Genomic DNA, 10,585 nt, shown 5'->3' on the forward strand with positions numbered 1-10,585 from the left:
TAAGTATAACTTGGTTCATTTTCACAAAATGAACAACCTGTGTTCTATATAACGTGATTATTATAGTTAAAGGTGCTAGCAAGGAGCAGGAAAAGCTGTATAAAAAAAATCAAAATTTTAACAGTCTTCAGAGATTAATCAGGCAGATATTAATGGAAAATACATAAACACAAAAAGGGAGATATGAAAAAATGTGACATGCTCAAATAATGTAGGGGGTCAAATTACAGGAAAGATGTCATACTATGTATGTATGATTAACTTATCCAGTACAGACTTTAAAGATTCATAGTTATTTTCTATAGAGTTAGGATTTTCAGCCTTTATCTATCAGATTAACAGCAAAAAGATTTTACTATTGCATTAATTTTTAAAATTGGTTTTACAATTTTTCTGAAATGTTTATGTAATCAAACCAATCCATCTTACCACATCCAATACTACTCCCTAACACACTTCAATAAGTGTACAATTCCTTTTTTTCCCCAAATGTTAAATTCCTTTTTCTCTTTGGAGGTCACTATAAAATACAGTATTTTTCTTCTGTTTACTAACCAGATTTCCAGAAAATTGTTTTTTCTCTGTTCTCTAATTCTCATTTTTAAATCTAGAAATATTTTATAAACTTAGATTTAGTTCTAAAAACCCACATTTTATTTTTAAAATGTCTTTTAAACAGCTCTTGCAACCGTTGAGTGTTTAAAAGTCTACAATTAGTTTTCCATATATATCCCATTTGTGTTTGTCATGATTTATATAATATCCTATTTGCAATGTAACTGATAGGGTGTTCAAACCTTATATTAACGTGGTAGCACTGTTATTATTTTTTTCAGTCTTTCCTTCCAGAGTTTTATTTCTTCTGTTAATATTTTTACCCTACCCTTTAAATTTTATTCTATCCTTAAAGTATCTTTATTAAATATGTTACACGACTAACAAATTACTTAGTATTTGTGGTAACTACTATGCATGGGATGCCTTTTTCTTTATATTTTTTCTTTAGTTGAATATTACTAACTCATAAAAGAAGAGTTTATTTTAGATTATTTTCTTCCATCCTACAACTTTTGTATTAGAATTGCATTCCAGGAATGAATGTATCAAATATTTAGGAGAGACTTATTCCCCTCTGATGGAATATGCATCTCTCGACCATACCATGCTATTCCCCAAATTTCTTATTAGCTAAACCACATCAGAAACCCATGATCACAAGTCATAAAGAGAAAAAGTTCTACGCATGTTACCACCTTACAGACTTAAACTTCTCAATCTACTACTCTAAACATTTTTATAAGCCTACATTTAAAACAGATTTCTGATTATATTTGAATAAATGTTTTCAAGACCTAATTGGGAAAGAATATTGACTTTAAAGTAAACAAAAAAAAAAAAACAACTAAAGAATATTTGAAAAAAATGATTTTTACTTAACATATCCAATTACTAACGGGAGCTACAAAAAGATACCTTGTAAAATTCTGCATGGAAAAATATTAAATAGATGATATGAACATAAAATGTTAGTTTCTGTTGTAATGTTATTTACAAATAGTGTCTCAAATGAACAATGCTAGAAATCGAGTAGAGGAGAGATCGTGCAAAGTTTTTCTATAAAGGGCTTCATGGCAAATATTAAAGGCTTTGCAGGCCAAGAGGCAAAATCAAGGATATTATGTGAGGTTATTTAAGATAGCAAGAAAGAAAACTAATATTCACATATTTTTTTATTGAGGACATTCAACATATAATAATGTGTAAATTTTTGTAACATGGGTAAATTTTTGTAATATGTAATGAGAGCAGTGAAATTTTTTTCTTTGGATTTTGCTTAATGGGAGTTCAAAGTTGGTGCCTCTATCATCAGAGCAGCAATGTTCATCTCTAAAAACTATTCTTAGCTTGTAGGCTATATGAAAATAGACAGGTTGGCCCATAGACTAGACCCAGTTTGCTGACCCCTAGGCTACAAAATCAAATAAATCATAGGTATGTCACAAATGTCACAATGTCACAAAGACAGAACTACAAAACACTATATTGATTAAAATTATAAATTATCCAAATCCTGTTAAATAGCATAAATAAAATACAAATATTGACTTTAAGAGAATTCAGTATGTCACAGGATAGACCTAAAATTAGTATTCTATCTAAAATAAACACTAGTTATTTTAATTAGCCATGTCTTCTCTGCCTTTTTAAAATTTAGAATTTGATAACTAAAAGCTGGAAGCAATCCAAGTGCCCATAAATGAAGAGATAAGCAAAATGTGGTATCTACATACAATGGAATATTATTCAGCCTTAAAAAAGAATGAAATTCTAACATATGCTACAATTAACTCTGAGGACATTATGCTTAGCAAAACATACCAGTCATAAAAAGACAAATAGTGTATAGTTCTACTTATATGTGGTAACTAAAGCAGCTAGATTCATACACAGAAAGCAGCATGGTGGTTACCAGAGCTGAGAGGAAGGGGAAATGAGGAAGGTTATTGTTTACTGGGTATAGAATTTCAGTTTCATAGGTGAAGAGAGTTCTGTAGATGAATGGTGGTGATGGCGGTGATGGCTGCACAACAGTATAATTTCAACTTAATACCACTGAACTATAAACTTTAAAATGGTTAATTAAGATGGTAAATTTTATGTGATATGTACTTCACCATAATAAAAAAACTGGAAAAAAAATTAGAAATTGAAGTTAATTTGATAAGCCTCTTTACACAATAGTTCAGAGGAAGTAAACTGATACTTTCCTTCTCCACAACTTACTCAGTAAGCAGTAGTTCACTATTCTATTGATCTTAGAACAGAATTGTCTATTATTCTCTTCAAAAATGACCACTGTATAATTTATCTGAAGGCTTGTTAAGGTCTTTAAAAGACTTGAAGAACAAATCTCTTGAACCTGGTTGTTCCCACCCCACATCTTCTCACTTCCCCTTTCTTGAGGATTAGTTTCCAAGAACCCAGCCTACCTGGGTTTTCTGCTTCAGGGTCTCATTTACCCTCCATCGAGGTGTCAGTTGGGTTGTGTTCTCAGGTGGAAGCTTGGATGGAGAAGCACCTGCTTCCAAGCTCACTCAGGTTGTTAGCAGAAATCATTTCATTGTAGCTACAGGATTGATCACTTCCAATATTTTGTTGTCAGCCAGAGGGCCAGCCTCTGCTCCTAGGGGCTTTCCATGGTTCCCTACCACATGGCTCTCTTCACAGGAAGTTCACAACATGGCAGCTTACTTCTTCAAAGCCAATAGGAGAATGAGAGTTAGTATGCTAGCAAGACAGTCTTACATAACTTAATGTAACCACGGGGGTGTCATACCATCAACTGTGCCAAGTAACATAACACAATCATTGGAGTGACATCCAATCACCTTTGCCGTATTATATTTGTTAGAAGGCAAATCACATGTCCTGCCCACACTCAAAGGGAGGGGATTACACAAAGGCTTGACTAACAGGTGTTGGGATCCTGAGGGTCACGTCAGAGACCGTCCTCCTTAGCATTTGAGTAGAATGTCCGGGCTGACACTCTCAGGACTTTCAATACCAGAGGTGACAATTACCTCCTTCCCATTTTCCTAGTAGGAAAACAAATTCCATAGACCTGACTAACATTTGTTTAAAAGTGAGCTCTTGAAAGTTTGTCTAAATCATGTACATATAATCCCATTCACTTAAAATTTTTGCCCACAAAAACAAAAAATCTCCCAAAACAGAAACCCTTGCCTCTTAGTAATTTGTTTATTAAACAAACAGTAAAAGGGAAATGGCTTCTGAAATGCTGCCCTCGTTATATACATTTTCTACTTTAGTGCAATTATTAAAATCAAGGAAACATAGGTAGTTCATGTTTAAATTGCTTGACTAGCTTTTTCTTGAAGGGTAAATATCACTGTGATATAATAAAGAATCTGGTCTTTAACCCAGTTCCTGGCCTGGAGCTCCTAAAACCCTTGGAATTTCCTGAGAGGAGCGAGTTTGTTTTGCTAAGGAGGGGACTCCCAGTGAGCAACTAGATAGTCTCAGGATCCTTTCTGGCTGGTCACCAGAAAAGACCAACCATTTGATTAGAAGGTTGACTTTGGGGCACTGACCTCCAACAAGGGAAGGGAGCTAGAGACTGAGTTGGATCACATGACCAGTGAGCCAATCAATCATTAGCGGCCCAGTAAGAACTCTGGACATTACTTGGTATTGTTTCTTGGTTAATGAACATGATGTGTGGGAGGGTGATATCCTCCCCATGGAGAGGGCATGGAAGCTCTACGTTCCCTCCTATACCTTGCCTCATTCCTCTCTTCATTTGGCTGTTCCTACGTTGTATCCTTTATAATAAAGCTGCAATCGTAAGTATAGTGGTTTCCTGAGTTCGAGTTCTAGCAAATTACTAATCCACAGGGGTCACAGGAATCCCCCGAGTTGTAGCTAAGTCAGTTACAGTGTGGCTGGAATCTGAAGTAATAGCATCTGGAGGATTGAGCCCTTAACTTGTGGGATCTGCGCTAACTCCTATGGTGTAAATCTGTGAGTGATTAATGTCAGAGTTGAATTGAAGTATACCCACCTGGGGTGAAAAATGGAACAGTTTATTTTTCACTCAATTACCAAAACTGTGAATTAGTGCTCCATATTCCAAATAAGAGGCCAGCCCTTTTTATATGTTTAGATATGCAACTCTATTCAGTAGGGTTCTATAGCATGCGGAAATAAAATTCTGAGAGATGATTTTAATTATGGTATTCATTGGGTCATTCAGGAATTGTTCAAAAAATAGCACGGATACATTTTTGTGTACATTTATGGAACTGCAGTAGAACACTGCCACATCATTATAATGCAGCACTTCATTGTCTGTTGGAAGTATTACAGGCCACTTATTTTCTCCATAGTGGCAGTTGAAAAGGAAGGCGGTCAATGTCTTCCTTTGCAACATCCATGGAGTCAACAGCAAGAAGCAGAATCCGTGTTATTATTAAAAGAAATAAATAAATAAATTATATATTATATATATATATATATATATATATATATATATATACACACATATCAAAATTTCAACACTCATATTTGACAGTAAGAAGTACTAAACTGGTGTGGAGACATCCCAATTGTATGCAATATTCTTCTAGGTTGGTAATAGATAAAATCAAAGTAAGACAACTACAAAAGTAGAAAGTTGCAAGGGAAGCAGGCATGAACCTGAGAACAATGAACTCTTCAAATATTTTATAAAGTTCAGTCATTTCTGATTTTCAACCCTATATTAGAAAAGCTTTCCAAATCCTTTAACTCCATGTAATGTAGGTCGTAAGAGTCAGTGCTCCAAATCTAGAGCCAGCATATCCCTTGCTGCATTTACATGTCAGTGAACAACTGACCAATGAGGAACAGAAAGCAAATCAAACATACACATAAGTTACTATCATTTGGTTCTGGAGTTTGGGGTTTCACAGATGTTCTTAAATCCCATGTCAGTCCTAAGAACAGTGCAGAAGACCAGGGTTTCTGGGACATTCTAAACCTGTAGATTTTTCTAGCAGGGCTAACTGCTATCCAATGCCACCATAAAAAGATAATAATGCATGCCCAGGGTAAAGATACCTTCAATTTATCAAAAGCAGGCACCATCTGGGGCCCCCACATCAGGCTGGTCTGACACTAGTGATCTTCTGCAGAAACATGACCCACTTTTGAAGCATGTACCAAGCCAAAATGACACAACTGTCATCTACTTTTACATAGCCAATGAGAAAAACAAAGTGAAACAAAAATAGAAGTTCTTGTATATTGCCAAGGAATGAAAAGTCTTTCCTAAAAATGAGCTCTACTGCCAAAGTGGCACTCAATATTTGTTATGCCATCTAGTACTTTTATCTCCTATTACTCTAGTGCTTAAGCATTTAAACAATGAAACCTAACCATTTCTGGACTTTTATTCTCATACAGTTGATACATATCTCTAAGGCATAAATTAAATTTTTAAAAAATAACACCATTAACTTTACTCCACAAAAATACAGAACTAATTATCTTATAACTTCACTTTTAAATCACTTATTTTCAATACAAGTTTAAGTAGCAAAAAAAGGGTTTAGAAACCTCATTTCTACTACCCTACCTCAACAAATTTAATTCTTTTAAATCTTATACTGGAGTAGGAAAATCGCAAGTTTATTTGTTCATTCATTTGGTGGGGTGGATATGTATTTTAAGCAGTCATCTAAGGAAATCCATCAGCTGGACTGTCTCATATCCTTATGTGAAACATTCAGTAAATAATCTAATCTCTTTTTCAATTTAGCTTTTCTGTTCCATGGGTTTATTAAAAAAATAATTCTAAAGGTTTTTAAAAATGTTTACTTTGTTTGGATGCTGTGTCCCTAAGAAATAATTTTTTCTTTTTTATTTTTTTAATTGGTACAATACACAGAGCTTAGGTTTCACCAGGTTTACATGTGATATGGGAGAGCCCCTAACTATAAAAAAATTTTTTTGGGGGGGGAAGGGGAACAGGACTTTATTGGGGAACAGTGTGTACTTCCAGGGCTTTTTTCCAAGTCAAGCTGTTGTCCTTTCAATCTTAGTTGTGGAGGGCGCAGCTCAGCTCCAGGTCCAGTTGCGGTTATTAGTTGCAGGGGGCGCAGCCCACCATCCCTTGCGGGAGTCGAACCGGCAACCTTGTGGTTGAGAGGACGCACTCCAATCAACTGAGCCATCTGGGAGCTCAGTGGCAGCTCAGCTCAAGGTGCCATGTTCAATTTTAGTTGCAGGGGGCAGAGCCCACCATCCCTTGCGGGACTGGAGGAATTGAACTGGCAACCTTGTGGTTGAGAGCCCACTGGCCCATGTGGGAATCGAACCGGCAGCCTTCAGAGTTAGGAGCATGGAGCGCTAACCGCCTGAGCCACCGGGCCGGCCCCTTCCAGGACTTTTTCCAAGTCAAGTTGTCCCCTCAATCTTAGTTGCAGAGGGCACAGCTCAGCTCCAGGTCCAGTTGCTGCTGTTAGTTGCAGGGGGCGCAGCCCACCATCCCTTGCGGGAGTCAAGGAATCCAACCAGCAACCTTGTGGTTGAGAGCCCGCGCTCCACAACTGAGCCATCCTGCCACCCGGGAGCTAAGCAGCAGCCCACTGACCCCACTCTAGTTGTGGAGGGCATAGCTCACTGGCCCATGCGGGAATCGAACCGGCAGCCCTGTCGCCCAGAGTTCGCGCTCTAACCAACTGAGACACCCGTCCGCCCCAATATAAAAATTTTAAGTCTCTTTTTCCCTCGTTTCTTAGCTCCTTAGGTCCTGGCTTTGAATATTCTTCTAATCAGTTTCTGAATCCTAAAGATTGCTCCTAGCCTGAATCACAGAATGTCTCTCACCCCTGCTTCAGGTAACTACTTAAAAGCCTGTGACTTCCCAACATCTCCCAAGCCATTCCGGAACCCCCCCAGGCCAGTATATTTGTTGATTGTAATCACTGAAGTCTCATGTTCTTTCCCACTGATTCTGGGCCCAGCTACTGGACAACTGAGGCCACCTAAATGACTGGTTGAATGGCCACAGGCTCTATAGAGCTAATGGATTTAATTAAAACCTATTTTTCCTCATTCACAGGGATGCAGAGGATACCCCAGCAAGGTTGCCAGTAGCTACCAAAGAAGCCAGTGCAGTCTTCCAGGCGGATCTCAAGACCCATTCCTCTCATCTAAGATCATATAGGGCAAGAGTTCCATGAATCCCCCAACAGGTAGGGACAGCTCTAGCCTATGCCAGCAGGAAGCAGATACAGTAGAAAAGACCTTCTGTCCCTCAACTTCCCATAGAGATTTTATGGGGATCACATCTCTCAAGGGAAAAACAAGGCAGGCAGTTAGACATCAGTGTATAATCTACAGAATCAACCACCCAAAGGACCTCCCCTCTCTGCCCCAAACTTCCCCTTTTTATTGTAATTATATACCCCTATGAGGAACAAATGGGTACAAAATACCCAAGTAGATTAAAGCGGCCACTCACACCTGCACAGTAAAAGACACAACTACCTTCATTTCAACTGGGCCTCATTATACCATCATTATAATATCATCCATATGCCCAGACGTTCATTAATATCATTTTAACAGACTAAATTCTGGGAAGGAACATGCACAGCCTAAAAAGACGAGGTAATAACCTCTTGTCAATCACAGGTAACAATCAAGTGGTCCCACAAGGAACAACCCTTTTCTTCCTAGATAAAAAAAGATAAAAACTCCCAAGTTTTCGCAAGTCAGGTCCTTTTTTGAGCCTTGAGCCTCTTCTGTTGCTCAGCCCACTCCAAACTCTTTGGAGTATACTGTTTCTCCTAATAATGCCACCTTGTGCCCTTGAGCCATTCTTTTCTAATAAACTGCTTTTTCACTACTTTACCTCGGTATCTCATTCAATTCTTTGCTCGAGATGCCAAGAACCTGGACACGGCGCCGAGGAGGGTCCACCCTCCGGCAACACTGGCACTCTATTCCGTGTACTATTTGTGCTCCAAAGTCATCACTTGGAGGCAGCAATGGAAAATAGCAGTGTCAGAAGACCTGGGTTCCTCCACTAACTGTGTGACCTTGAGTAAGCCACCTTAACCTATAAAAGTGGAATAATTCCTGGCCTAATACAAAATTATTTCACTTCTACAAAAATTGGTTACCTGTTATGATATATTTTAAGAGATATAGGAAAAGATTCGTCTTCACATTTTTTTCACAGAAAGGCTAGTGGTGAAAAGCACAGGTTTTATAGTCAGGAATCCCATGTTTCTTGGATTCTACCTGTGTTGCTTATTTATTTAATCTCCATTCTTTGAATTTCCTTGCATGCTTGAGACAATCCCACCTCAGAGGGCTGTTGTACGGATGAAATGAGGTAATTCAATAAACATTCATTCAACATACATTTATTTAGCAACCATTCTGCTTGGTACAATACTGGTTAAAAGTCCCTTTGTAAAGTATGTATACAAAAGTAAAATGTATTATATATTTTATATATATATATACATATATATATACATACATATATATATACATACATATATATATATATATACACTCACACACATGCACCATACACTGTGCTAGACGACTCCGTGGATTAAAAAAGAAGCTGACAATACAGTAAAGCAACATTATGGCAAAATATACTTATTTTTTTAACCATGTACCTTCTTGGAATCAATCACAGGAATCTGGTATGTTTCTGCGAGCTGCTAACAAATTTGCAAGACTGAATCCAAGTACAAAATGTCAGTTCTAGATTCAGAAGATAACTCTGAAGTAATGGAAAACACATTTCAAGTTTAGCTGTTTACCAGTGGAATGTGTCTGATAGGATACACCCAAGAAGGTCACAAACAAGACCAAGGTCAGAAATGATGGCATATAGTACACATCATGTAACTAGTACAGGGCCTAGTATAGGGTAACTGCTCATAAATATTAGCTGAAAATAACTAAATTTGGATCCAACTCTGCCACTTTCACACCAAGTGACTCTGGTTAAGAGATTAACTTCTCTGGACCTTAGTTCCATGTAAAAAAAAAATGTGTCTGCTTTACCTATTTGCTAGGACAGCTGTGATCAAATGAAACTGCCTGAGAATGTATTAGTACTAATAAAAGAGTTATTATGTATGATATGATACATATGACTACTGCCACCAATTAGCTTACAAGCCTACTTGCAGGAGTAAGATGTTAATATGCAAGCACCAGGAAAGAAACAGCATCAAGATCTACTGGGACAAAAACCGTATTTTCTAAAACTGTCATCTTCCTTATGATGAAAGGAGCTAGTCCTTGTTAACCGGGAGCTGTGCCTTTTCTAACCCCTAGGTTACAGCAGCAGGCTCTGCTGAGTGGCATTTTGCAAGGCTGATGACCCCAGTGGGCGCAAGCGGCTGTGGATCTGGGCATCAGGAAATTAAGGGGGCTGGACCCCATCTTCAGGGCCCCATCCAGGCCCTAACTAGGCACTACGGGTAAGGTGCCTTTGTAATTAGTCGAGCGAGAAAAAGCGCGCAGCCACTTCCACCTTCCATAGAGAGAAAGGACCGCGCGCCCGCGCTCCTCACCCAGACCGCCCGGAGCGCGCCCTGGACTCCCGGGTCTCCAGCCAAGCCCTGCGCCCCCAGTCCCTGCCTGCTCCTCGCACGTACGCCGCGCGCCGAGCGGCCTGAAACGGCGACTTACTGGACGCGGGGCGGGCGCCTGCTCTCCAGGTGGCCGAGTCTCCCACACCGCCGTTCCGTGGCTCCCGACACTTGCCTTCCGTCCGAGCCCCAAACGCAGCAACAGCAGCCTTTCCAAGAACACAGGAGTCAGGAGCCTCAGACGGCGCAGCTCCCGGAGTCCGAAGAGCCGAGGGCGAGGTGGCCGTTTAGACACGCCCCGGAGCCTCCTCAGCACGCCCCCACACTGTCCCGGGAGACAAGAGGCGCGACCCGAGGAGAAGGACGAGGACGCAGGGCCCCGCCCCTCCTCCTCCTGCCCCGCCCCGAGGCCCGCGTGATCCCACCTCCGACCTGGGGCGCTCCGCCCACTTTTG

The 10,585-nt window shown here is 39.5% G+C and overlaps 1 protein-coding gene across 5 annotated transcripts in view; it reads right to left on the reverse strand.

Annotated features, from left to right (window-relative positions):
- The window catches only part of ABHD18 (abhydrolase domain containing 18), a 38,022-nt gene extending 27,571 nt beyond the window's left edge, over positions 1-10,451 (reverse strand). For 2 of the 5 annotated variants that reach the window (XM_074338536.2, XM_074338537.2), the window contains exons 1-2: positions 10,231-10,450; positions 2,991-3,254 (exon numbers count right to left, since the gene is read on the reverse strand). The gene's annotated coding sequence lies outside the window, so the exon portion shown is untranslated. Of the gene's footprint in view, positions 1-2,990; positions 3,255-10,230 lie in introns of all 5 variants that reach the window. The other 3 variants (XM_088792617.1, XM_088792618.1, XM_074338535.2) reach the window with 3 other exon arrangements.
- Positions 10,452-10,585: the final 134 nt, after the last annotated feature.

Source organism: Rhinolophus sinicus, chromosome 15 (genome assembly GCF_057876585.1).
Source record: "Rhinolophus sinicus isolate RSI-liver-muscle chromosome 15, RSI-T2T, whole genome shotgun sequence".
NCBI lineage: Eukaryota > Metazoa > Chordata > Mammalia > Chiroptera > Rhinolophidae > Rhinolophus > Rhinolophus sinicus.